Below are 27,339 nucleotides of genomic sequence, written 5' to 3'. Positions count from 1 at the left end.
GGATAGCATAGAGAGCCCAGAAATAACTTATGATCAACTGATTTTCAGTAAGTATGCCAAGACCATTCATGGAGGGAAAGGACAGATTTTTTCAACAGATAGTGTGGAAAAACTGGATGTTCACATGCAAAAGAGTCGAATTGATTCTTACCTTGTGCCATATATAAAAATTAAGTCATAATGGATCAAAGACCACAATTAAACTAAAGCTAAAATTATAAAAATCATAGAATAAAACATATGATACTGGATTTGGATTTGACAGTGACATTTTGGATGTGACACCAAAAGAACAAGCAACAAAGAAAAAAATAGATAAATGGCACATTTAATCAAATCAAAATGTGCACACCAAAAGGTATTTATTATCAAAAGAGAGAAATGACAATAAAAGGAATGGAAGAAAATATTTGTAAGTAATGTGTTTGATAAAGGATTACTATCCCAAACATGTTAAGGACTTCCACATGCCGATTTAAAAAAACAAACAAACAAACAATATCACTAATCACTAACTGAATATAAACCAAAACAACAATGTGATACTATTTCACTTCCACTAGGATAGTTACTATCAAAACAAAAAAAACACAAATTTACAAGCTGGCAAAGTTACGAAGAAATTGCCACTTTTATACATTGCTGATGGGATGTAAAATGGTACAGCTGCTGCAGAAGAAAGTCTGATGGCTCCTCAAAAAAATTAAAAACAGAATTACCATATGATCCAACAATTCAATTTTTTTTAGTCTATTATTATTACATTTATTTATTTTTTATTAACATATATTATTTGTTTCAGGTGTACAGGTCTGTGATTTATCAGTCTTAATCAATTCTCAGAGCTCACCATAGCACACACCCTCCCCAATGTCCATCACCCAGCCATCCCATCCCTCCACGCCCCTCTCCTCCAGCAACCCTCAGTTTGTTTCCTGAGATTGAGTTTCTTATAGTTTGTCTCCATCCCCGGTCCCATCTTGTTTCATTTTTCCCTCCCTTCCCCTTGCCTTTCAAATTCCTCATATCAGTGAGATCATATGATAATTCTCTTTCTCTGATTGACTTATTTTGCTTAGCATAATAACCTCTAGTTCCATCCACGTCATTGCAAATGGCAAGATTCTGGGGTTTTGTTGGTTGCGTGTTTATTCCATTGTGTGTGTGTGTTTGTGTGTGTGTGTGTGTGTGTACACATATATACCACATCATCTTTATCCACTCATCTCTTGATGGACATCTAGGCTCTTTATATAGTTTGGCTATTGTGCACATTGCTGCTATAAACATTCGGGTGCACATGCCTGTTTGGATCACTTCATTTGTATCTTTAGGGTAAATACCCAGAAGTGCAATTGCTGGGTCATTGCATAGCTCTATTTTCAACTTTTTGAGGAAACTCCATACTGTTAACAACCCCCTCACTGAAATAGACAGATCATCTAAGCAGAAGATCAACAAGGAAAAAAGAGCTCTAAATGACACACTCGACCAGATGGACATCACATATATATATTCAGAACATTCCATCCCAAAGCAACAGAATACACATTCTTCTCTAGTGCACATGGAACATTCTCCAGAATAGAGCACATCCTGAGTCACAGATTAGGTCTCAACCAGTACCAAAAGATTGGGATCATTCCCTGCATATTTTCAGACCACAGTGCTTTGAAACTAGAACTCAACCACAAGAAGAAAGTTGGAAAGAAATGAAATACATGGAGGCTAAAGAGCATCCTACTAAAGAATGAAAGGGTCAACCGGAAATTAAAGAAGAATTTAAAAAATTCATGGAAACAAATAAAAATGAAAATAGAACTGTTCAAAATGTTTGGGATGCAGCAAAGGCGGTCCCAAGAGAAAAGTCTATAGCAATATAAGTCTTTCTCAAGAAATAAGAAAGGTCTCAAATACACAACCTAACCTGATATAATACATTTTCTTACTTTTCTTTTTATTCAATTGCAATGAAATATACATCACATAAAATTTACCATTTGAACCATTTTTAAGTGAATCATTTAATGACGTTCACAGAGTTGTGCAACTACCATCATGATCCATCTCTAGAATTCTTCATCTTCCCAAACTGAAAATCCGCACCAATCAATTTACCAATCAATAACATTCCATTACTCTCTTCTCCCAGGCCCTGGAATTCTACTTTCTGACTCTAGGAATTTGACTACACTAGTAACCTCATATAAATATCATCGTAGTATGTGCCCCTTTTGTGTCTGGCTTATTTCACTAAGCACAGTGTCCTTAATATTTATCCATGTTATAGCATGTACCAGAATTTATTCCTTTTAAAGGCCAAATAATATTTTATTATGTGGAATTACCACATTTTGTTATCCATTCATTTATCAATTCACACTTGGGTTGCTTCCACCTTTTGGTTATTGTGAATAATGCTGCTTTGAATATGAGTGTGCAAATAACTGTGTGAGTTCCCACTTTCAATTCTTTTTGTATATGTCTGGAAGAGAAATTGCAGGATAATATAGTAATGATATTTAAATTTTTAAGGAATCACTATATCATTTGTTATAGAAGCTATACTATTTCATATTCCCACCAGCAGTACACTTAGTTCATTTTTTTTAACCCATGTATGTAATTATATCATCTGTAAATATGGTAACTTTACCTGCTGTTATCCAATTTTTATACATCTAATATCTTTCTTTTTCTAATACCAATTATGTACAGTTTTCCATTATAAAATTTTCAGTTATATGACATGAGATAGATAGTTATCTTCAGGACTTAATTTCATGAGAAATGAACCAGGTTTGTTGGCTGTCAAAAAACAAGATTCTAGGGGTGCCTCGGTGGCTCAGTGGGTTAAAGCCTCTGCCTTTGGCTCAGGTCATGATCCCAGGGTCCTTGGATAGAGCCCCGCATCGGGCTCTCTGCTCAGAAGGGAGCCTGCTTCCCTTCCTCTCTCTCTCTCTCTCTGCCTGCCTCTCTGCCTACTTGTGATCTCTGTCTGTCAAATAAATAATTAAAATTTTAAAAAATAATAACAAAAAAAACAAGATTCTAAGCCAAATATTTCAATATACAATAAATCACTACTTTTAAATGATAAGGAATCTCCATTAACAAAATATTATCATAACTTGGATGTAAGACCTTTGTATTTTGCACATCTAATTAATACTCTGACAGAATTCAGTATACATCTATAATTAATTACCTGTTGTGTCAATTCTTCGATTTTGAGTTAATGTACAACATAAAATAACTTTTAAATTGTGAGTAAATTTGACAGAGGTAACTCTGAATTTGACAGAGGTAACTCTGAGATTTCTGGAAAAGATACTGTGGAACATATTAAATTATTACTAGTTACTTTGGACAAAATTGTGTTCCCTCAAAACTGACATGTTGAAATTCATATGTCCTAACCCACAATGTGACTGTATTTAGAGATAGGGAGCTAATTAAGGCTAGATGTCACAAGGCTGGGCCCTAATCCTATAGAGCTGGTGTCCTTATTAAGAAAATGAGAGAGACCAGAGAACTCTCTATCTTCCCACTGGTACAGAGAAAAGACCATGTGAGCACGTAGCAAGAAGGTGGCCATCTACAAGCCAAGAAGAGAAATCTCACCAGACACCAACCATGCTGGCACCTTGATCTTAGACTTCTTATCTATAAAACTATGAGAAAATAAATGTCTGTTGTTTAAGCTACCCAGTATGTGGTATTTTGGACTGCAGTCCAAGCAGTCTAATACCCTACATGTATTTGGATGTACGTACAGAATATGATTTTTGGTCAAATAATACAGATGTTAATTACCTGAGGAATCTGCTCATTGATTCCTTCTCAACCAAATGTCTTATATTTAGAAATGCAAGCAATTGTGATCTGCTTCTAGTTATTCAACCTGACACATTTATTACTTTTATAGATGAGGTTGATCAAAGAGTACCCAGAGATTCCAGGACTGACTATTAAGTTAAAAAAAATTAAATACAACTAATTATCTGTATGCATCACAAGTTTTTCAAGTATGTGTAAACAAAATAAATACAGAAATAAGATAAAAGCTGGAAATATAAAAAAAATTCATACACCCTGATTTCAAATTCTATGGTCACCAAAAGAATCAACATTATCATTTGTCTTTTATTTTTTAACTTTGGATTTTATCATAAAGTTGTACTAATTAAATATAATTTTCATTGGTCCTCTGACATAATATATGAGGACATGAGAGCACTTAAATTTTCTCCTGACTTTCTTTTCACTGTTATTTCCAGATATTTAAGTTACGTTATAATTACTTCTGTTCTATGAAGAACCACAATATTTTTATCTCTTATGGAGCTATAATTCTGTCAGTTTTTGACCTTATTATTTCTCATTTCTTGATAACTTATCATTAAACTTTAAATATTGACAGAATTAATTAAAATAATGAGATATCACTGCACACTTATTAGTATGTCCAGAATATGGGGCATTTGACAAAACCAAATGCTAGTGAGGACATGGAGCAACAAGAACTCTCCTTCTTTGCTGATAAGATTGTGAAATGGTACAGCCACTTAGGAAGACAGTTTCATGGTTTCTTTTAAAACTACTCTTCCTTACAACCCAGCAATCACACTCTTTGTTGAAAATTAATGTCTACACAAAAACCTGCACACAGATATTTATAGCAGCTTTATTCATAATTGCCCACTTGTTGCAAGATGGCCTTCAGGAGGTGAATGGATAATTGAAATGGCACAGGCAGACAGTGGAATATTATTAAGCAGTGAAATGAAATGAGTTACCAAGCCATGAAAAGACATAAAGGAAACTTAAATGCATATTACTAAGTGAAAGGAGACAATCTGAGAACACTACATACTATATGATTCCACCAACTATAGGACATTCTGGAAAAGGCAAAACTATGGAGACAGTAAAAAGAACAGTAAGGGTGGGAAAGAATAGGCAGAGCATAAAGGAGTTTCAGGGCAGTGAAAATACTCTATTTGATATTATAATAGTGGATACATGTCTAAACACACTGAATGTACAACATCAAGGGTAAATCTTTGGGTAAACTATGGACTCGGGGTGATTATGATGTGTCGATGTAGGCTCATCTTTGGCAAAAATGTCCCATTTTGGTTAGCGATGCTGATAATGGGGGAGTCTGTGCACATGTGGGCGGGCAAGGGATATATGCAAAGTATATACATCTTTCTCTTAATTTTATTGTAAACCTAAAACTATTCTAAAAAACTAAAGCATTTAAAAATTTTTCAGAGTTGATTTGATCCTATTAAATAGATACAATTATCCCTGTATTTATATGTAATATCAACAATGTGTTCCTTCACTTTGATCTTTCTGTGTTCCTTAGTACTTTATTTTTTTATTCAAATTCAATTAGCCAACATATAGTACAAAAGTTTCTGATATAATATTTAATGATTCATTAGTTGCATATAACACCCAGTGCTCATCACATCACATGTCCTCCTTAATGCCCATCACCACCTTCCTTTCTGCAAGTTTGTTTCCCAGAGTCAAGAGTCTCATATGGTTTGTCTCCCTCACTTATTTCTTCCTCTTCAGTTTTTTGATTCATCTTTTAGTAGAATAAACACAATTGTCAAGAAATTTTCCAAAAATCCTTCATTGGTATTATGTGTCTAAGTTTTTAGGTACTGAATTAATAATTTGACTGGGTAGAAAATTTTTAGGTCACACTCTTCCTCCTTCAGAATTCCAGAGCAATTTTTACTTATCTTAAAGCATTGTGTGTTCCTCTAGAGAAGTTTGAAGCTCATCTTTACAAGTGACTTGCTTTTTGTCTTGATGTCTACAGCATTTGCTCATTTTCCTTAAAGCCCAACAACTTTATCAAGGTCTGACTCAGTGTTAAAAATTCCTTATCCATTTTCCCCTGGTACAAAGTGTGCCTGCAGTTTTAGGTCTTGTTTTATTTTAGAAATGTTTCATTCTGTTATATTTGAGTACTTTTACTTTTTTGTTTAAGAAAAAACACTTCACTTCTTCAGGAACACCAACTATATTTAATCTAGTTATTTTCTCTCTTGTTTTAGATATTTTTCACTTTATGTTTATTTGTGATCTTTTTTTAATTTAACTTTGCTGGGTGACTTTCTCATATTACTGACTCTGTTCAGTGATATATATTCTAATTTTTTTTTTAACTACTGATTTTTCCCCTAGAAGAGTATATTGTTACCACTGATTACCTTTCTGAGCTCTGCAATCTCATTTTATACCTCCTGAATCTCTTTTCCAAAGTATTTCCCAACAGGGAGTCAGTAAAGCTGGTTCAGTCTGTAAAGCATGAGACACTTGATCCTGGGGTTTTGAATTTGAGCCAAGGTATTTCCCAACTATTCACTTTTCAGTTTGAGAGTATAGAGGAATATTTTCCTAAAAGTTTATTTTATTACATTCAATGGGTTTTCTTTTGAAGTATATTCCTCTTAAAATATATAATTTTCCTTTATTTCCACTTAAAAATTTGTGATGTTTATACACATAATCCATTTCATATCCCTTTTGCTTATTATTCATTCTTTTATAGGGATGGTTTTATCTGTACATACCACTTGTTCAAAAACAAGATGGAGAGGGCAGAGAGTGTTGGCTGGTACAGTCAATAGCTTCCAATCAGTTCTATTGCAACTAAATATTTTTTCCACAAAATCTACCAGCCAGGGGATATAGTTCTTTTCTTATACTTGGGAATTTCACTTTAATGAAGTGAAATGATCTCCTAAGCAGCAGCTGGGCAGTGATTTCTAGAGATACCTCATAGCTCAAAAGTTATTAGGTTTAATATTGATAATGATTAAGCATTGATTTTTCTCTGCTCACATGACTCAGATTTACAATTTTTTTTTTACTTCTACCTATTTCTCCAGGTTAAAAAGCCCTGTTCATAGAAAACAAATAAGAATTTGCAGTGTTGACCTCCACTTCCTACTACTGTTCAGGATGGAGACTGCATACTTCCTTCTAATTTGTTCATATATCCATGCCATCATCCTTTGATTTTCAAATATAGGTTCATCAGATTCCTCAAGGTTCACTTCCTTACAAAGTAATCTAAAAGTCTGGCGACTTTTAGTTCTCCAGATATATTATCAAGCTGTAGAAAACCCAATTAAAGAGCCCTAAATATAAACAAAGTCAACTGTGTCCCACAGCTGATGATCCCAAGGGCCTATCTGGCTTCAAGTAAGATTTATCCAGGCCTTAAGCAATGTGACCATGAACCGTTATCTTTCTGTTTCTTGGCTCCACATCCCTGGAGTTCTCAAGCAGGCCTTTTTTGGTGGTCTAAAGAGGCTGGCTGAATAAATGGACCAATAAAATTCTCATTTACTTCCAGGAGGAAAAAGAAAGGAATTGCTTTTCCAGTCAACTAAAGTATTAGAGATGAGTCTAATAGGCCATTATGGATATAACTTAGGTCCTGTCCCCAGTTTTGAACAAATAATCTCAGTCCAAGAGGTTGAGACTGTCTCAAGCTAACTAGAGTCCACTGCTTGAGCTGGGGAAAGTTCAGTTCCACCAAAACCACTTGGCCAGGAGACCGGAGTCCAGTCAGGAAAAGAGAATAGGTACAAGGTGTGGAGGCAACCATAATATTCTCATCTGATCAAAATGTCACTATCTGGATGGAATTCTTCATACACTTGAATTCCTTCCTAAATTAGTTAAAGATGGGGGGATGGAATTTTCTACTTCATTTCATTTACTTTTTGTTGTTGTTGTTGTTCACTATTCATTTTTGTGACTTCCAGAGACGAGAAGAGAGTTAACCTCTTTATTTCTAATCTTTCGTTGGAAGTTCTAAATTAGCTATATTTTTTTTAGCTTTATGACTTAGATTCTCCTTTATTCATTAAACCAACATATTTTGAGTATCTCCTAGGCTTTGTTCTAAGCCAGCAGTTTCAACAATAATCAAGGCAGATATTGTCTCTGCCCTCTTGGTATCTATGGTATAAAACATAATTTGGGAAAAATGGCTTCTATTTTTCAAAAAAAAGTATAAAAAACATTGCCCTATTGCAAGTAACACTCTCTCTTCCTTATTTACAGGCAAGGCATAAGGGACAAAGCAGAATCAAGGAATGGAAAGTTTCAGTAATAGTAAAGAAAGTCCTAGGTGATATAGGCCTTCTCCAAAAGATGCTTCACATTTCTGGCCTTTCTTGGTTTTTGATTCTTAAGATTCCCAAATCAAATTCCACTTGCACAATTTCTCTATTTCTTCAAGCTTTTAGCATTAGGTAGCACATTCCCAAAGCTTGGAACTCAGTACTGTTGTCTTGAACGGTTTGTTCTTCCTTTCTCTCGCCTTCTTCACTCATCTTCTCTCCTTTTTCCCTCCTCATGTTTCCTTAGGTGGTCATGAAAGCCAGGACTTAGGACTCCCCATGAGCACTCACATGTTCTTGTGGGAGAGTTGACTGACTACTGACAGAACAGAACCTGTGGCCAATATCTTTAGGCTACAGACATAGAATTTAAAAACTTGTGCTAATACAAGAACTATTCATATACACGGATATCCAGGCTCAAATCAGCTGCTGTTGGTGACATTAATGGTCCATCCTGAGGGTTTATTATGAGTTCAGTATTATGCTCAGTCCATCAACTGTGTCATTTCCTTCTGTCTTCATAACCCCCAATAAGAGTTAAGACATACTTATTTCCACCTTACTAACCAAGGACTGAAGGGCTCATCCTAGTCCCTCACTTTGCCTGGGCATTATCCTATGTTCACCTCCCAAGTTCAGGTACTCACCCATTGTGCTGCATGGAAGTGATCCAGCACTTTTTCCCTTTGCATCTGGTAACCTCTGGAGAGAAGGGCTGCATTTGTCAGCTGTAGCACCAACCTCTCTCAGGAGGTAATAGGAATCTCCTGTGACAAAGCAGAAGGGGAAAAGATACAAGGATCACAAGGAAAAGGTTCTGCCTGTCAGACAGGGTGTGCTGCTAAACAAGCTTGCATGCTTGGTGAGAGGATGAGCTTTCTGTGGGTCTCCATGTCTAAACTTTGAAGGCTATTTTTGCCTTTATGGTTTTTGCCTTTGTTCATTCATTGTTTTCTGGTGATGTTTTAGTAAATTTCTTTTGAAAATCCCAAGCTTTCTCAGCTGTGCAAAGAGGAACAAAGAAAAGGGCCTTGGTGTTTTATCCATACTTGTACAGGTGTTCTAAAGAGGAAGTGTCCTATCCTTGCCCCATCTGGTGGTGTTGGGCCCAGTGGGGAAGAGATGGTAGGGGCTCAGCTCCAGCCGTGAAGCCTTATTGTGCTTTTCCACTGACTGCCTTCCCTACCTCAGGTGTGTCTTGTGCTTGCTCTTTCTCACAAAGAGACACAGCATCTCTTCATCAACAACAAAATGGCTATTTAAAAAAAGTGTATTCTAGGAAGTTTACCTCAAAAAGATCGAAGTCAAAGTTCCAATCCCACCCTGCTCATGATCCCCAGCCTGTCACTAGGAAAATCAGGAGAGGCCCAGTGGAAGAGGAATGACCAGAATGGAGTGAGATAAGACTGCTCTGCCCCAATTCGGCAGTGGGGCTGCCAGAGTGAGTCACTGAATCCTTTTGAGCATCAGCTTCCAAACCTAAAAAGGACTGACTTCGTAGGACAGTAGTAATGACCAAACGGGGGAAATACATGTGGAGATACTTGGTACAATAATTCTATCCAAGCATTAATGTTACTATCTGAGTACTTAAAGGGTGTAGTGCATTTGCGTTGTGTCTGTGTTAGTGGGCTTGTGTTTTTTGTTCATCTAAAAGGTAGAGAATGCAGTACATAGATACCAAACAGAATCAATCAAAGAAGAGGGCTGGTTAAAAACAGGTTTGCAGAAGTGTTATTCTATAGCTGGCCTGTACCTGCTCATGAGACAGATGCTGCTCACATCCTTCCATTCCACATCCCTGCATGGCCCTGGGAGCTTGGAATCAACTGAGGTGGTACATTCACATCACAGAAATCAGTGCTACAAATACACATCACAGAAATCAGCACAGAAATGTTAACAATTAGGACTTTCTTTATTTTTTTTTTCAATTTATTTATTTTCAGAAAAACAGTATTCATTATTTTTTCACCACACCCAGTGCTCCATGCAATCCGTGCCCTCTATAATACCCACCACCTGGTACCCCAACCTCCTACCCCCCTGCCACTTCAAACTCCTCAGATTGTTTTTCAGAGTCCATAGTCTCTCATGGTTCACCTCCCCTTCCAATTTACCCCAATTCCCTTCTCCTCTCTAACACCCCTTGTCCTCCATGATATTTGTTATGCTCCACAAATAAGTGAAACCATATGATAATTGACTCTCTCTGCTTGACTTATTTCACTCAGCATCATCTCTTCCAGTCCCGTCCATGTTGCTACAAAAGTTGGGTATTCATCCTTTGGATGGAGGCATAATACTCCATAGTGTATATGGACCACATCTTCCTTATCCATTCGTCCGTTGAAGGGCATCTTGGTTCTTTCCATAGTTTGGCGACCGTGGCCATTGCTGCTATAAACATTGGGGTACAGATGGCCCTTCTTTTCATGACATCTGTATCCTTGGGGTAAATACCTAGGAGTGCAATTGCAGGGTCATAGGGAAGCTCTATTTTTAATTTCTTGAGCAATCTCCACACTGTTCTCCAAAGAGGCTGCACCAACTTGCATTCTCACCAACAGTGGAAGAGGGTTCCCCTTTCTCCACATCCTCTCCAACACATGTTGTTTCCTGTTTTGTTAATTTTGGCCATTCTAACTGGTGTAAGGTGATATCTCAATGTGGTTTTAATTTGAATCTCCCTGAGGGCTAATTAGGACAGTTCACTAGCAAACCACTGGTTGGTAAGTTATAAAAGAAAGGTTTCCAGGTGATGTCTTAGTTATTGTTTAAACAGCAGATGAAGTTTAATTAGCAGTATACTATGAAAACGTCAGTGTTACCTGAAGAGTCTCAATATGTTCTAAATATCCATAATCAATGATCATAAGGCATTCTGTTACTATTATAAGCTTTTCCTTTTTTAGGACTAAAAATATTTTTATTTTTTTCTTAGTCTAAAGCATGTTTTCTATATCTATATAGCATGGTTAGTTTTGGGAAAATGCAATGAACTTATTAAAAATAAAATCCATAAAGAAATAAATTGATTTAAAAAAATCTAAAACCAGAAGAGGCATTTTCAACTCAAATAAAGTGGTAATTTAAATAATAATAGAGTTGACTTCATAATTTAGTCAAAAGCACTCTCAGAAATATCTTTCATCAGGGAAGAGCTACAGTATGTATTTGTGTTAAAGATGATGATAGCCCCTTGGAAAAGATTTTATTTAAAAGACAATAAAACATGCAAATTCAAGGTTGCTTGTGGGAGTGTACACTTTCAAATAGTTATAAGTAACTTAGTTTAGTTTATTATGCATTTATATTCTCAAATGCAGCAGGGGATCCACTCATTATATTTAGTATATTAAATTGTTCATTTAGAACATCTTAAAGTAAAAACTTCCTGCTTTTTTTTTATTAGTGTTTGTTACCCCAGAACAAAACCACATTGTCTCATAAAGATATCAGCTTTGTCTTTAGCCTCTGCAGAAAGCAAATTGAATAAACACCCTTCCAAAGTGAGGTTCCTGACTAGGTCCCTGAGTTTAATTTAGCTAACCTGGCAGTGTAACTTATTCACGTTTGTGTCATAATAGAGAAGGGATATTTCTTAAAGTTATAAAACTCCCATGGTTGCTGGATGTCAGAAGGCAACTCTCAGGACAGTGTGCTCTGGGTAGCATGGGGACTCCTAAGGGAGGGATGTGCCTGCTGTGGAGTCCTGGTTGCACAGACTCTTGAGTCATGACATTTGGCTTCTCTCTTTGGCCACTGAGAGAAAGTTTAAAATCTCTAAATAGGGCATCAGTTAATTTTCATGTCCTTGTACTCACAGTGACTTCCCATTACAGTCACAATAGCAAAGCTGTCACCTGCAGTGGGCTCTAGGGTCCATGGAAAGAGACCTGGAAGGAAGAAGCATGGTTCCCTCTGCTGGGACTGCTGCAGGGGAGGGGAATGCACCCACAGAACTCTAACTACAGTGCACAATTGACCAGGCACCCTAACTGCTGGCCACAAACCCTTGTCCTTTCATTTGGTTCAAGGCCACGTTCCCCACAGGTGGCTCTCAGCTAGTGGCTGAGTAATCCTGAAGACACAGGAGCTCCACTGAGGGCTGGCTTTCATCAGTAACCTTATGGAGCCATCCTTAGATGGTACAGTCATCCAGAATATTTCTACTGAGCCTTTGCTCCTTCTCCCCTTTGCAGGTTATCATACATGCATGGTGGGATGACTGTTCTCTTGGACATTTTCTTTCACACAGGCATTTCTCCTAACAAAATCCTTACAGTTTAGACTCAGACTAGCACAAGGGGTCCCAAGAGTGGTTTAAGAAAAGAGGCAGCAAAATTAGGGCTTGGGATTGAACCTCACACTGGCTAGGAGGTAAAGAGGACACAATCCTTGTTGGTTAGATCACATATAGGCCCTATGTAAGGTGGAAGCTCAATTGTTAAAGATGTCACTGGGGGTGGCCTTGGAATATGACCCAGTGGGGAATATTGCTGATCTAGGTGCAATGGGCAAGCATTTGAAAAATGTGGGGGAATAGTACTCACAAAGGCAGTGAAGTTGGTTGGTTATTGTTAAGCTGAACTTACGTCCTGCAGAAAAAAAAAAAGGAGTGAGTGAGATTTATTTACCTGTAGTTAATGACTAAGCATGAGAGTCAGACAGCTCCAATAGGGAGTTCCAAAGAGATCCTCATCACCCATGGTAAGCAGGCAAATGCAGTAGCACAGTGGGTTCTTGGAGAGTTTCAGAACTCTGGAGAGGTGTGAATGTCCAATCAAGGCAAGTCTGAGATATGTAGGTCAGCACCTTGGTGGGGAAAGCCTGCAATCCTGAAAATTATGACAGGGACATCTGGGTGGAGATCCCTGAGGATGCTGGTTGTACAGATCCCATCAGCTTTCTGGGATTACAGAGGTGCCACCCCTCTTTCTTAGTAAGAACACAGAAGACCCCAAATCCCACACACAAGGCAATAAGCACTCTCTCTCTTCTAGCTTTCAGGACAATAACTAGGATTAAATCTTTGCACAATGCAGTTGGGGAAATGCTGAGCCTGATATGGGAGGAAAAAAAAAAAAACTATTCACTTAAAGAATTGAAAGGATCAACTTACATGTGCCCAAACAGGAGCCAAGGGAATATACTTTGACTGTGTGATCAAAAGGATCAGAATATAAAGTGAGGTAAGCAATAATTAAGGACCTTTTTAAGGATAAGAGATTTAACACCCTAGATAGGTATCCTAGAATGGAGCTAATCCGCTACTGAGGTGGGTTTTAAAAGACTAGGGGAAAATGGTAGCCAAATCTCAGAAAAGTAGGTAGATATAGAGGAACAGAGACTAAGAAAATTGAACATGTGGGAATAGGCACATGGTGAAAGACAGAAGAGCTATGAATGACTATCTTCCATGAGATGGCACAGTGGAAGATTAGACCAAGGACATGGGAAGGCACTGGTGAGAAGGGCATGAAGCACTAAAAAGTTTGGTGATAGCCCTCCTTTGCACACTGGGTCACCAAGCTGGATTCAATAACATCATGGGAAGGATAGGGCCCCAAAGTAATAGAGACTAGAAATCAGAAGGCCATAATTACCATGATAACTGGAGATGTAGCCATGGAGACCTGATCTACAGGGAGTTTTAGAGACTGTTAATAGAGAAAAATTGTTCTTAGGATTTAAAAAAGTGGGGGTGGGGCATCTATTGCATTCCAGAGTGCTAGAATCTCCCTTAAGAGCTTCAGCACATGTCCGGTGTCTGACTTTTTGTCTGGTGATCAGGATTTTGCAACTGCCATCCAGGGGGTGTTCCCTGATTGGCTGGCTCTGAAGGCCAGGGGGCTTTCATTCCTAAGTCTCATAAAACTATAACAATGAGAAAGACAGTTTTGAGCAGACTACCACTCCCAGGGCACTCCACAGAAAGCAGATTGAAACACACCTCTAGTCTTTCTGAAAGACAGGTCTTTTACTTATCCAGGAACTTTGGCTTCAGAGCCAGTCCTCTGGTTTGACACGCAGGGGTCTACAGAGGAGCTGTCAGGGGATGGAGGTTGGTAAATTCAATTTGGTGCTTTCCCTCTACCTTACTCCATCCAGCTCATGATATCATACAGAAAGGAGCTTATATGCTTTTCTCTTGCTCTGATTTTTGTGTCTTCTACCAGGGGATGCCTCTACATAATTTGGCTCTGGTGGCCAGTTGGGATTCAGCTTGCAGATTCCACGAAACTATAACAAATAGAGAAACAGCTACCCCCAGGGCATAGTGAAAAGCACAGACCTAGGAGCTCAATATTTCTGGAAAGAAGGCTATTAGTTTATCATTACAGCTGTAGCCTGAAGAGCATGTTTCTAATTTAACACACATCTAGGGGTTGACTATATACCTTCCCTGAGACTTCAGAGAGTAAGCACTATCTTCATGCTTGTCCTAGTTTTTAGATTTGGTGCCCTGGTTTTTGCAGCTGCCACCCAAAAGATACTCCTTTTTTCCCTGGAGCTGGTTGCCAGAGGGCCTTATATTCTTGGGTCCTCTGGATTATAACAACCAAGGAGACAGCTCTTGCACAAACAGCATAGTAAAATACACTCCCAGCCTTTCATCATTTCCCTTCCCTCTCCCCAACATAAGCCTACTTGTTAGTCCTAGAGCTTTGGTCTTAGGGGCAGCCTTCAGGTTGGGCACACATGTAGAGGTTAGAGGAGTGTTTTTAGTGAATGTATGCTGAGGGATGCCATCTTTATGCTCTCTTTCTGCCTCACTAATATCTCCCAGAAAGGAGCTTATAAACTTGTCTGGAATCCCAGTTTTTGTGACTGCTGCCCAGGGGACAACTCTAGGTCATCTGGCATTGAACGCCAGTGGGGCTGAAATCTAAGATCGCACAGGACAGTATATATTGCATTTTTTAAAGCTATTGTATGAGGGTCTCACTTCCAATCACCTTGAATCCACATGCAGACTGAGCTCCTACTTTTTGGGACACTGACAGGTCTTGGCCTACTCTCAATTAATAGGAGCTATTAAAAATAAAATAAACCACTGGGTAGTCACAAAAATTTGAGAGACAACCAAGAACAAACAAACAAACAACAACACCAAAAAAAAAAAAAAAAAACAAAAACAAAAAACCAAAAAAACACAACAACAAAAACCACAAATTGGAAGATAGCTGCAGATTAAGAGGACCTGAGGCTCATCTCATCCTATGAACACAACTAGATAAACTATCAAATCATCCTAAATAACCCCAGAAACTGACTTGAAGACTGTCAGAACAAACTCCACAGTTAAAGGTAAGGAAGAGGCCATGTCTAAGAAGGTAGGACATGTGGAGATATGATTTGGGAGAGAAATGGATTATGAGTGCTACAGTGGGGAGGGAGCTGTGGAGCAAAGAAGGGTGAGAGACACACTAAACAAAGTGGAACACACTGGGAAAACAAATCACCATAGTAATTGTTTTGGAAAGCTTCGAGGGCCTGGAGTTCTTGCTAGGAGCAGGGCATAAAATCTGGAGTTTTAAAGGTCAGTGGGTGTGGCTGAAATACCGCCCAGAGCATTGTGTTGCTCTTGGAGTTAAGGCAAAGGACTCCAGCTACAGTGAGGAAAGAGTGATCTACAGAGTGCCTGAAGCACACAGTGGAGAGGTTATTCACTCAACTCCCAGCACACACTAGAGAGGCAGCCTTACAGAGAGGACCCCTCCAGGAACAAAAGAACTGGCCTATGTCATTTCCCTCCCTCATCCCCAGCCTAAACACAGAGCCACCTGTGGGAACTAGTGCAGTACAAACACTTGCTACTTAACTTGCTACATCAAGCCCTGGCCCCTGGACTCTAGAACTGACCTTCCAGTTACCCTTGCCTTAGTCCTAGCTGGTAGGCACCCTCCCCCAGAGGGCTAGACAAAATCCCTGCTCATACCATGTCTTTCATTGCAGGAGTTGTACTGAGCCTCTTTGCCTGTGAGGGTGGTGACAGGTATCAGTTCACAAATAAACCAGAGGGCCACCTAGTTCAAATGTACCACATTAAAGCAAGAGACAGAACACTGCTCACAACAGGCAAAGAGAAACTCTGCAGGCAACTAGTCTGAAAAATAAAGCAGCCAGGACAAAACAACAGAGAACACACAATATACACTGAGGACACGCCCAGAAGTGCCAGACCCTAGGCAAAAGGGGACACCACACAGAAGGTCACTATAAGTCTTATTGCAAGAATGGGAGATATGGCTGATTTTGTAACACACAGAAACAGGCACAGAGACTTTAGAAAAAAATGGGAAAACAAATTTATCCCAAATGAAAGAACAAGACAAGGTCACAACTAGAGATCTAAGTGAAATAGATATAAATAACATGACTGATAGAGAATTTAAAGTAATGATCACAAGGATACTCACTGGACTTAAGGAAAGAGTGGAAGACATGAGTGACACCCTTAATATAGAGATAAGGAATAACATAGCAGAAATAAAAGCCTCAGTAAATAAAATGAGAAATATATCTGGTGGAATAAACAGTAGAATGGAAGAAGCAGAACAATGAATTAATGACCTAGAAGACAGAGTAATGGAAAGTGATCAACTTGAATGAAAAAGAGCAAAAAGAATTAAGCAACATGAGACTAGACTTGGGGAATTCAATGACTCCATCAAGCAGATCCACACAAAGACATATTGTAATTAAATTGGTAAAATATAGCGATAAGAAAAAAAAAATTAAAGCAGCAAGACAAAAGAAGACAGTAACATGAAAAGGGAAAACCCATAAGGCTACTAGGGGATTTTATAGCAGAAACTTTCTAAACTAAAAGGCAGTGGCATGATATATTCAAAGTGCAGAATGGGAAAAATCTGTAGGCAAAAATACTCTAACCAGCAAGACTATCATTCAGAACAGAAGGAGACATAAATAGTTTCTCAGACAAAAAAAAAAAAAAATTTAAAGGAGTTTGTGATCACTAAATCTGCAAGAAATATTAAAGGGACTCTGAGTGGAAAGGAAAGAACAAAAGTGAAAATATAAAGGTAGAAAATGCAAACAAAGCAGTAAAAATTAATATTTCTGTAAAAAATCAATCAAGGAACTTACATAATAAAAAGATGTAAAATATGACAACATACTCTTATAATGTGGAGTGGTAAGGAAAAAAGAATGGGTTCAAACATAAATGACCATCAACATAACACAGACTGCTATATGCAGAAAAGTGTACATACAAACTTAATGGTAACCATATATTAAAAACCATTAATAAATATGCAAAGAAAAGAAAGAAAGGAATCCAAAGATGTAATTTTAAAAATTAAGCAAGCCATGAAGAGAGAAAGACAAGAAAGGGTCAGAGAGAAATCTTTAGAAACAACCGCAAAATAAATAATAAAATGTCAATGAATATATATCCATTAATAATTACTTTAAGTGTAAATGGACCAAACACTCCAATCAAAAGACAGGATGGTAGAATAGATTTAAAAAAAAAATGAAGACTCATCTATATGCTGCCTATGAGAGACGCATTTTAGGCCTAAGGACACCTGAAAATTTTAAGTAAGGGGGTGGAGAAAAATCTACCATGCAAATGAATGTCAAAAAATGCCAGGGTAGCAAAATAGACTTTAAAGCAAAGACGAGACAAAGAAGGGCACTCTATCATAATAAAGGGGACAATCCAATAAAAAGATGTAACAATTGTAAATATTTATGCTCCCAACATGGGAGCACCCAAATATGTAAAACCATAACAAACATAAAGGAACAGATTGATAATAATACAATAAGAGTAGAGGACTTTAACATCCCACTTATATCAATGGACAGATCATCTAAACAGAAAATAAACAAAGAAACAATGGCTCTGAATGAAACCCTGGACCAGATGAATATGTAACAGATATTCAGAAGATTCCACCCTAAAACAGGATTATACACATTCTTTTCAAGTGTACAAGGGAAATTCTCCAGAATAGATCTCAAGTTAGTTCTCAACAAATGCAAAAAGATTGAAATCTTACCATACCATGCACTTTTCTGACCACAATGCTATGAAACTAGAATACATGGACACAAGTTACAATGAAAACACAATTGTGCAAAACCTTTGAGATATAGCAAAAGCAGACCTAGAAGGAAGTATATAGCAATACAGGACTACCTCAAGAAGCAAGAGGAATCTCAAATAAACAACCTAACTTTGCATCTAAAGAACCTAGAAAAAGAACAACGAACAAAGCCTAAAGCCAGCAGAAGAAAGGAAACAATAAAGATTAGAGCAGAAATAAACAATATAGAAACTAAAGAAACAATGGAACATATCAATGAAACCAGGAGCTAGTTCTTTGAAAAAAATAATAAAATTGGTAATCATCTCTTTTCTGCAATAGGTTTGTTGCTCGAACACATTTGCCTTAAAAACCATTGCTAAACCTAAACCAAAATGGGAAAGGAAAAGACTCACATTGACATTGTTATCATTGGAGTGCCTAGGTGGCTCAGTGGGTTAAAGCCTCTGCCTTTGGCTCAGGTCACTGGGATCGAGCCCTGCATCGGGCTCTCTTCTCAGCAGGGAGCCTGCCTCCCCCTGTCTTTCTCTGCCTGCCTCTCTGCCTACTTGTGTTCTCTGTCCATCAAATAAGTAAATAAAATCTTTTAAAAAAATTGTCATCATTGGACACATAGATTCAGGCAAATCTATCACTGCTAGTCATCTGATCTACAAATGTAGTAGGATCAACACAAGAATTGTTGAAAATTTTTAGAAAGAGGCTGCTGAGATGGGAAAGGTTTCCTTTAAGTATGCCTGGGTCTTGGATAAACTGAAAGCTGAACATGAACGTGATGTCAGCATTGTTATCACCCTGTGGAAATTTGAGACCAACAAGTATGTGACCATCATTGATGAACCAAGACACAAAGATTTCATCAAAAACATGAATACAGGCACATCTCAGGTGGACTGTTCTGTGCTGATTGTTACTGCTGGTGTTGGTATATTTGAAGCAGGTATCTTCAAGAATGGGCAGAGCCTTAAGCATGTCTCTCTGGCTTACATATTGGGTGTGAAACAACTAATTGTTGGTGCTAACAAAATAGACTCCCCTGACTCACCCTATAGCCTGAAGAGACATGAGAAACCGCTAAGGAAATTAGCACCTACTTTAAGAAAATTGGCTACAACCCTGACACTATAGCATTTGGGTCAATTTCTGGTTGGAATGGCAACAATATACTGGAGTCAAGTGCAAACATACCTTGGTTCAAGGGATGGAAAGTTACCTGTAAAGATGGCAATGCCAGTGGAACCACACTGCTTGAAGCTCTGCCACCTGCTCATCTAACAAAGCTTTGTGTCTGTTCCTCCAGGATGTCTAAAAAAGTAGTGGTATTAATACTCTCCCTCTGGGGCAAGTGGAGCCAGGTGTTCTTAAACCCAGCATGATGGTTACTTTTGCTCCAATGTTAAAACTGAAGTCTGCTCAAATGTGCAATGAGGCACAGAGTGAGGCTTTTCCTGGGGGCAGTGTGGGCTTCAATGTCAACAATATACCTGTCAAAGATGTTCATTGTTGCTATGTAGCTGGTGACAACAAAAGTAACCCAGCAATTGAAGCAGCTGGATTCATGGCTCAGGGATTCATCCTGAACCATTCAGGCCAAATCAGTGCTGGATATACCCCTGTGCTGGAATTTCACACAGTTCACACTGTTTGCAAGTATGCTGAGCTGAAGGAGAAGACTGATTTGTCATTGTAGAAAAAAAGCTGGAAGACACTCTTGCCCCAAATTCTGGAAATTTGGTGATGCTGCTATTGTTGATATGGTTCCTGAGAAGCCTATGTGTGTTCAGAGCTTCTTTCACTAACCTCCTCTAAGCCATTTTGCTGTTCATTACATGAAACAGACAATTTGTGTGCATGTCATCAAAGCAGTGGACAAGAAGGCAGTTGGAACTGGCAAGGTCTCTAAGTCTTCCCAGAAAGCTCGGAAGGCTAAATGAATATTATACCCAAAACCTGCCACCTCAGTTTTAATCATCAGTGGAAGAAGAGTCTGTCTCAACTGGCCATTTAAGTTTAATAGTAAAAAACTGGTTAATGACAAAAAAGCATTGTAAAACATTCAGAAGGAAAGGGGAGTGTTCTGTGAAACATTTTTCTTGTATGTGTGGCAGTTTAAGTTATTAGATTTTAAAATCAGTACTTTTTAATGGAAACAACTTGAACAAAAATCTGTCACAGAATTTTGAGACCCATTAAAAACAAAGCTTATTGAGAAAAAAAAAACCTGATAAACTTCTAACCAGACTTATCAAGAGAAAAAGAGAAAGGACTCAAATAAATAAAATCACAAATGATAGAGGAGAAATAACAACCAACACCACAGAAATACAATTACAAGAGAATATAATGCAAAACTATATGCCAACAAATTGGACAACCTGGAAGAAAGAGTTAAATGTCTAGAAACATAAACTACCAAATATGAAAGAGAAAGAAATAGAAAACTTGAACAGACGAACAGACCAATAACCAGTAAAGAAATAGTATCAGCAATAAAACAGTTATCAAAACAAACAAACAAACAAACAAAAAGAAACAGAAGTCAAGGGCCAGATAGCTTCACAGGAGATTCTACCAAACATTTAAAAAAGTTTTAATACCTATTCTTCTCAAACTACTCCAAAATATAGAAAAGGAAGGAAAACTTCCAAATTCATTCTATGAGGCCATCATGAACCTGATACAAAAACCAGATAAAGAAACCTCTGAAACAAGGAATTACAAGCCAATATCTTTAATAAACTTGGATGCAAAAATTCTCAATAAAATACTAGCAAAACAAGTCCAACCATATATTAAAGAAATCATTCACCACAATCAAATGGGATTTAGTCCTGGGTTCACAAGTGGTTCAACATTCAAAAATCAATCAACATGATACAGCACATTAGTAAAAGGCAATATAAGAACAATTTGATTCTTTCAGTAGATGCAGAAAAAGCAGTTGACAAAGTGCAACATTTAGTCATAATAAAAAAACCTCAAGAAAGAAGGTTTAGAGGGAATATACCACAACATAATAACAGCCATCTGTGAAGAATCCAGAGCTAACATCATCCTCAATGGGGGGGGGGGGGGGGCGGTGGTGGGGGAGACGGAAGAAGAGGGTTTTTCCTTTACAGTCATGAACAAGACAGGGATGTCCATTCTTACTACTTTTGTTCAAAATAGTCTGGAAGTCCTAGCTATAGCAGTCAGACAACAAAAATAAATAAGAGTCATCCAAGTTGGTAAGGAAGAAATAAAACTTTCACTATTTGCAGATGATATGATACTACATACAGAAAATCATAAAGACTCCACCAAAAAACTTCTAGAACTGATAAATAAATTTAGTAAAGTCATTGGATACAAAATCAATGTACAGAAATCTGTTGCATTTCTCTACACCAATAATGCAGGAAGAGAAAGAGAAATTAAGGAATCAATCCCATTCATAATTACACCCCAAATAATAAGATACCTAAGAATGAACCTAACCAAAGAGGTAAAGGACCTTTACTCTAAAAACTATAAAACACTAAAGAAAGAAATTGAAGATGACACATAGATATGGAAAGAAATTCCATGTGCATGAATTGGAAGAACAAATATTGTTAAAATGTCTATACTGCCCAAAGCAATCTACATATTCAGGGCAATCTCTATCAAAATACCACCAGCATTTTCAGAGAGCTAGAACAAAAAATCCTAAAATCTGTATGGAACCAGAAAGACCCTGAAAAGCCACAGCAATCTTGAAAAAGAAAAACAAAACTGGAGGCATCACAATTCTAGACTTCAAGTTATATTACAAAGCTGAAGTGATCAAAACAGTACTGGCACAAAAATAAACCATAGATCAGTAAGACTGAATAGAAAACCCAGAAATAAACCCACAACTGTATGGTCAATTAATCTTCAAGAAAGCAGGAAAGAATACCTAATGCGGAAATTCTCTTCAACAAACGGTGTTGGGAAAACTGGACAGCAACATGCAAAAGAATGAAAACGGGCCACTTTCTTACACCATACATGAAAATAAATTCAAAATGGATTAAAGACCTAAATATGAGACCTGAAACCATAAATATGCTAGAGGGGAATACAGACAGCAAGTTCTTTGACATCAGCCATAGAAACTTTCTAGATATTTCTCCTGAAGAAGGGAAACAAAAGCAAAAATAAACTATTGAGACTTCATTAAAATAAAAAGCTTCTGCACAGCAGAGGAAATAATCAACAAAACTAAAAGGCAACCTAAGGAATGGGAGAAGATATTTGCAAATGACATATCCAATAAAAGGTTAGTAGCCAAAATATATAAAGAACTTATAAAACTCAATACCACTCCCCAAAAAAACCTCAAATAATCAAATTTAAAAAATGGTCAGAAAATACAAACAGATGTTTCTTCAAAGAAGGCATACAGATGACCAACAAATAAAGGATGTTTATCATCCTCTCATCAGGGAAAAACAGGGAAATGCAATTCAAAATACAAATGCAAATTCAACCATCAGGGAAATGCAAATCAAAACCACAAGGAGATATCACCCCACACCTGTCAGAATGGCTAAAATAAACACAAGAAACAATAGGTGTTGGCGAGAGTGTGGAGAAGAGAAACCCTCTTGTACTGTTGGTGAGAATGCAAACTGGTGCAGCAACTGTGGAAAACAGCATGGAGGTTCTCAAAAAGTTATTATTATTCCTCAAAAAGTTATTATTCCTAAAAATAGAACTACACTATGATCCAGCAATTGCATTACTAGGTAGTTAGTCAAAGATTATAAAAACCCTAATTCAAAGGAATACATGTACCTGATGCTTGTTTACAATAGCCTTATTTAGAATCACCAAGATATGGAAGCAGCCTAGGTGTCCTCAGTTGATGAATGGATTAAAAAGAAGTGATCTCAACACACACACACACACACACCATGCAAACACATACACACACACACACACACACACACACACATATCCTGGAATAGTATTCAGTCATAAAAAAGAATGAAATCTTGCTATTTGCAATGACATGGATGGAGCAAGAAAGTATAATGCTAAGTGAAATAAGGCATTCAGAGAAAGACCAATACCATAGGATTTCATTCCTGTGTGGAACTTAAGAAACAAAACAGATGAGCAAATGGAAAACAGAAGAGAGAGATGAATCAAGAAACAGACTTTAAACTATAAAGAACAAAATGATGGTTATCAGAGAGGAGGAATATGAGAGGATGAGTTAAATAGGTGATGGGAATTAAGGAGTGCAGCTGTGATGAGCGTATGGAATTATTGAATCTCTGTATTGTGCACTTGAAACTAATATAACACTGCATATTAACTAACTGGCTTTAAAATGAAAACTTAGGAAGACAAAGAAACAACAACAACGACAACAAACAAAAGAAAGAAATAAAGAAGTTAAAAGAATTCATCACCTCCAAGACAGCCTAACCTTTATAAGAAATGTTAAAATACTTCTTAAAACTCAAAAGAAAGAATGCTAATTAGTAAAAAGGAAACATAGAAATATAAATCTCATTGATAAAAGTAAATATGTGATAAAGGTAGTGGATTAATCAATTATAAATTAAGTATGAAGATTAAAAGAGAATAGTGAGGAGAAGGCAAGATGGCAGAGAGGTAGCAGGCTGAGACTACATCAGCTAGCAGGAGATCAGCTAGATAGCTTATCTAAAGATTGCAAACACGTGCAAATCCACCGGCAGATCCAAGAGAAGAACAGCAATTCTAGAAACAGAAAAACAACCACTTTCTGAAAGGTAGGACTGGCGGAGAAGTGAATCCAAAGTGACGGGAAGATAGACCCCGGGGGGAGGGGCTGGCTCCCAGCAAGCGGGGCAAGCAGCGGAGCAACAGAGCACAAAAACAGGACTTTTAAAAGTCTTTTCCAGGCGCCTGGGTGGCTCCATGGGTTAAGCTGCTGCCTTGGCTCGGGTCATGATCTCAGGGTCCTGGGATCAGAGTCCCGCATCAGGCTCTCTGCCCAGCAGGGAGCCTGCTTCCTCCTCTCTCTCTCTGCCTGCCTCTCTGCCTACTTGTGATCTCTCTCTGTCAAATAAATAAATAAAATCTTAAAAAAAAAAAAAAGTCTGTTCCGCTGAGGGACATTGCTCCAGAGGCTAAACCGGGGCGAAGCCCACGTGGGGTCAGCGTGCCATCAGGTCCCACAGGGTCACAGAAGGATCGGGGGTGTCTGAGTGTCGCAGAGCTTGTGGGTATTGGAATGGGAAAGCCAGCTACAGAGACAGAGCCGACAGTAAGATCACAGCTTGGGGTTACCTTGAACCGGTCGCAGGCTCGGTGAGCTCGGAGCGCGGCCGGAGGTCAGGCACACGGGAGTTACTGGGCGCTGTTCTCTGAGGGCACACTGAGGAGTGGGGCCCCAGGATCTCAGCTGCTCTGGCCCAGAGACCAGGAGGCCGCGATTTGTACTCCCGTCCTATGGAACTCTACGGAAAGCGCTCAGGGAACAAAAGCTCCTGAAAGCAAACCCGAGCGGATTACTCAGCCCAGCCCCTGGTAAGGACGGTGCAATTCCGCCTAGGGCAAAGACACTTGAGAATCACTACAACAGGCCCCTCCCCCAGAAGATCAACAAGAAATCCAGCCAAGACCAAGTTCACCTACCAAGGAGTGCGGTTTCAATACCAAGGAGAGCAGCAGAATTCCAGAGGAGGAGAAAGCAAAGCACGGAACTCATGGCTTTCTCCCTGTGATTTTTTTTAGTCTTGCAGTTAATTTACTTTTTTTCTTTTTCATTTTTTTCTCTTCTTCTGCTAATTTTTTTAAACTTTTACCCTTTTCTGTTTTAACGTTTTTTAACTAGTTTATCTAATATATATATTTATTCTTTTTTATACTTTTATTTGTTTTCTTTTTTTAATTCTTTTTTTTTTCTTTTTCTTTCTTTCTTTTTGAACTTCATTTTATCCCCTTTCTCCCCCCTCATGATTTGGGATCTCTTCTGATTTAGTTAAAACATATTTTCCTGGGGTTGTTGCCACCCTTTTAGTATTTTACTTGCTCCTTCATATACTCTTATCTGGACAAAATGACAAGGCAGAAAAATTCACCACAAAAAAAAAAACAAGAGGCAGTACCAAAGGCTAGGGACCTAATCAATACAGACATTGGTAATATGTCAGATCTAGAGTTCAGAATGACAATACTCAAGGTTCTAGCTGGGCTCGAAAAAGGCATGGAAGATATTAGAGAAACCCTCTCGAGGAAATAAAAGAACTAAAATATAACCAAGTTTAAATCAAAAAAGCTATTAATGAGGTGCAATCAAAAATGGAGGCTCTCACTGCTAGGATAAATGAGGCAGAAGAAACAATTAGCAATATAGAAGACAGAGAATAAAGAAGCTGAGCAAAAGAGGGACAAAACTGCTACTGGACCACGAGGGGAGATATCAAGAGATAAGTGACACCATAAGATGAAACAACATTAGAATAATTGGGATTCCAGAAGAAGAAGAAAGAGAGAGGGGAGCAGAAGGTATACTGGAGAGAATTATTGGGGAGAATTTCCCCAATATGGAAAGGGAAACGAGCATCAAAATTCAGGAGGTTCAGAGAATGCCCCTCAAAATCAATAAGAATAGGCCCACACCCCATCACCTAATAGTAAAATTTACAAGTCTTAGTGACAAAGAGAAAATCCTGAAAGCAGACCGGGAAACGAAGTATGTAACATAAAATGGTAAAAATATTAGATTGGCAGCTGACTTATCCACAGAGACCTGGCAGGCCAGAAAGAGCTGGCATGATATATTCAGAGCACTAAACGAGAAAAACATGCAGCCAAGAATACTATATCTAGCTACGCTATCATTGAAAATAGAAGGAGAGATTAAAAGCTTCCAGGACAAACAAAAACTGAAAGAATTTGCAAACACCAAACCAGCTCTACAGGAAATATTGAAAGGGGTCCTCTAAGCAAAGAGAAAGCCTACAAATGGTACATCAGAAAGGAACAGAGACAATATACAGTAACAGTCACCTTACAGGCAATACGATGGCACTAAATTCATATTTCTCAATAGTTACCCTGAATGTTAATGGGCTAAATGCCCCAATCAAAAGACACAGGGTATCATAATGGATAGAAAACAAAACCCATCTATATGTTGCCTCCAAGAAACTCATTTTAAGCCCGAAGACACCTCCAGATTTAAAGTGAGGGGGTGGAAAAGAATTTACCATGCTAATGGACGTCAGAAGAAAGCAGGAGTGGCAATCCTTCTAACAGATCAATTAGATTTTAAGCCAAAGACTATAATAAGAGATGAGGAAGGACACTATATCATACTCAAAGGGTCTGTCCAACAAGAAGATCTAACAATTTTAAATATCTATGCCTCCAACGTGGAAACAGCCAACTATATAAACCAAATAATAACAAAATCAAAGAAACACATCAACACTAATACAATAATAGTAGGGGACTTTAACACTCCCCTCACTGAAATGGACAGATCATCCAAGCAAAAGATCAACAAGGAAATAAAGGCCTTAAACGACACACTGGACCAGATGGACATCTCAGATATACTCAGAACATTTCATCCCAAAGCAACAGAATACACATTCTTCTCTAGTGCACATGGAACATTCTCCAGAATAGATCACATCCTTGGTCCTAAATCAGGACTCAACCGGTATCAAAAGATTGGGATCATTCCCTGCATATTTTCAGACCACAATGTTTTAAAGCTAGAACTCAACCACAAAAGGAAGTTTGGAAAGAACCCAAATACATGGAGACTAAACAGCATCCTTCTAAAGAATGAGTGGGTCAACCGGAAAATTAAAGAATTGAAAAAAATCATGGAAACAAATGATAATGAAAATACAATGGTTCAAACTCTGTGGGACACAAAAAAGGCAGTCCTGAGAGGAAAATATATAGCAGTACAAGCCATTCTCAAGAAACAAGAAAGGTCTCAGGTACACAACCTAACCCTACACCTAAAGGAGCTGGAGAAAGAACAAGAAAGAAAACCTAAGCCCAGCAGGAGAAGAGAAATCATAAAGATCAGAGCAGAAATCAATGAAATAGAAACCAAAAAA

At 38.0% G+C, this 27,339-nt stretch overlaps 1 pseudogene; it reads left to right on the top strand.

Annotated features, from left to right (window-relative positions):
• Positions 1-18,952: 18,952 nt before the first annotated feature.
• Positions 18,953-20,191, top strand: LOC116589052 (annotated as a pseudogene).
• Positions 20,192-27,339: the final 7,148 nt, after the last annotated feature.

Source organism: Mustela erminea, chromosome 4 (assembly GCF_009829155.1).
Source record: "Mustela erminea isolate mMusErm1 chromosome 4, mMusErm1.Pri, whole genome shotgun sequence".
Taxonomy (NCBI): Eukaryota; Metazoa; Chordata; class Mammalia; order Carnivora; family Mustelidae; genus Mustela; species Mustela erminea.
Note: the sequence above shows the minus strand (reverse complement) of the source record. Positions and strands in the feature narration are given on the sequence as shown.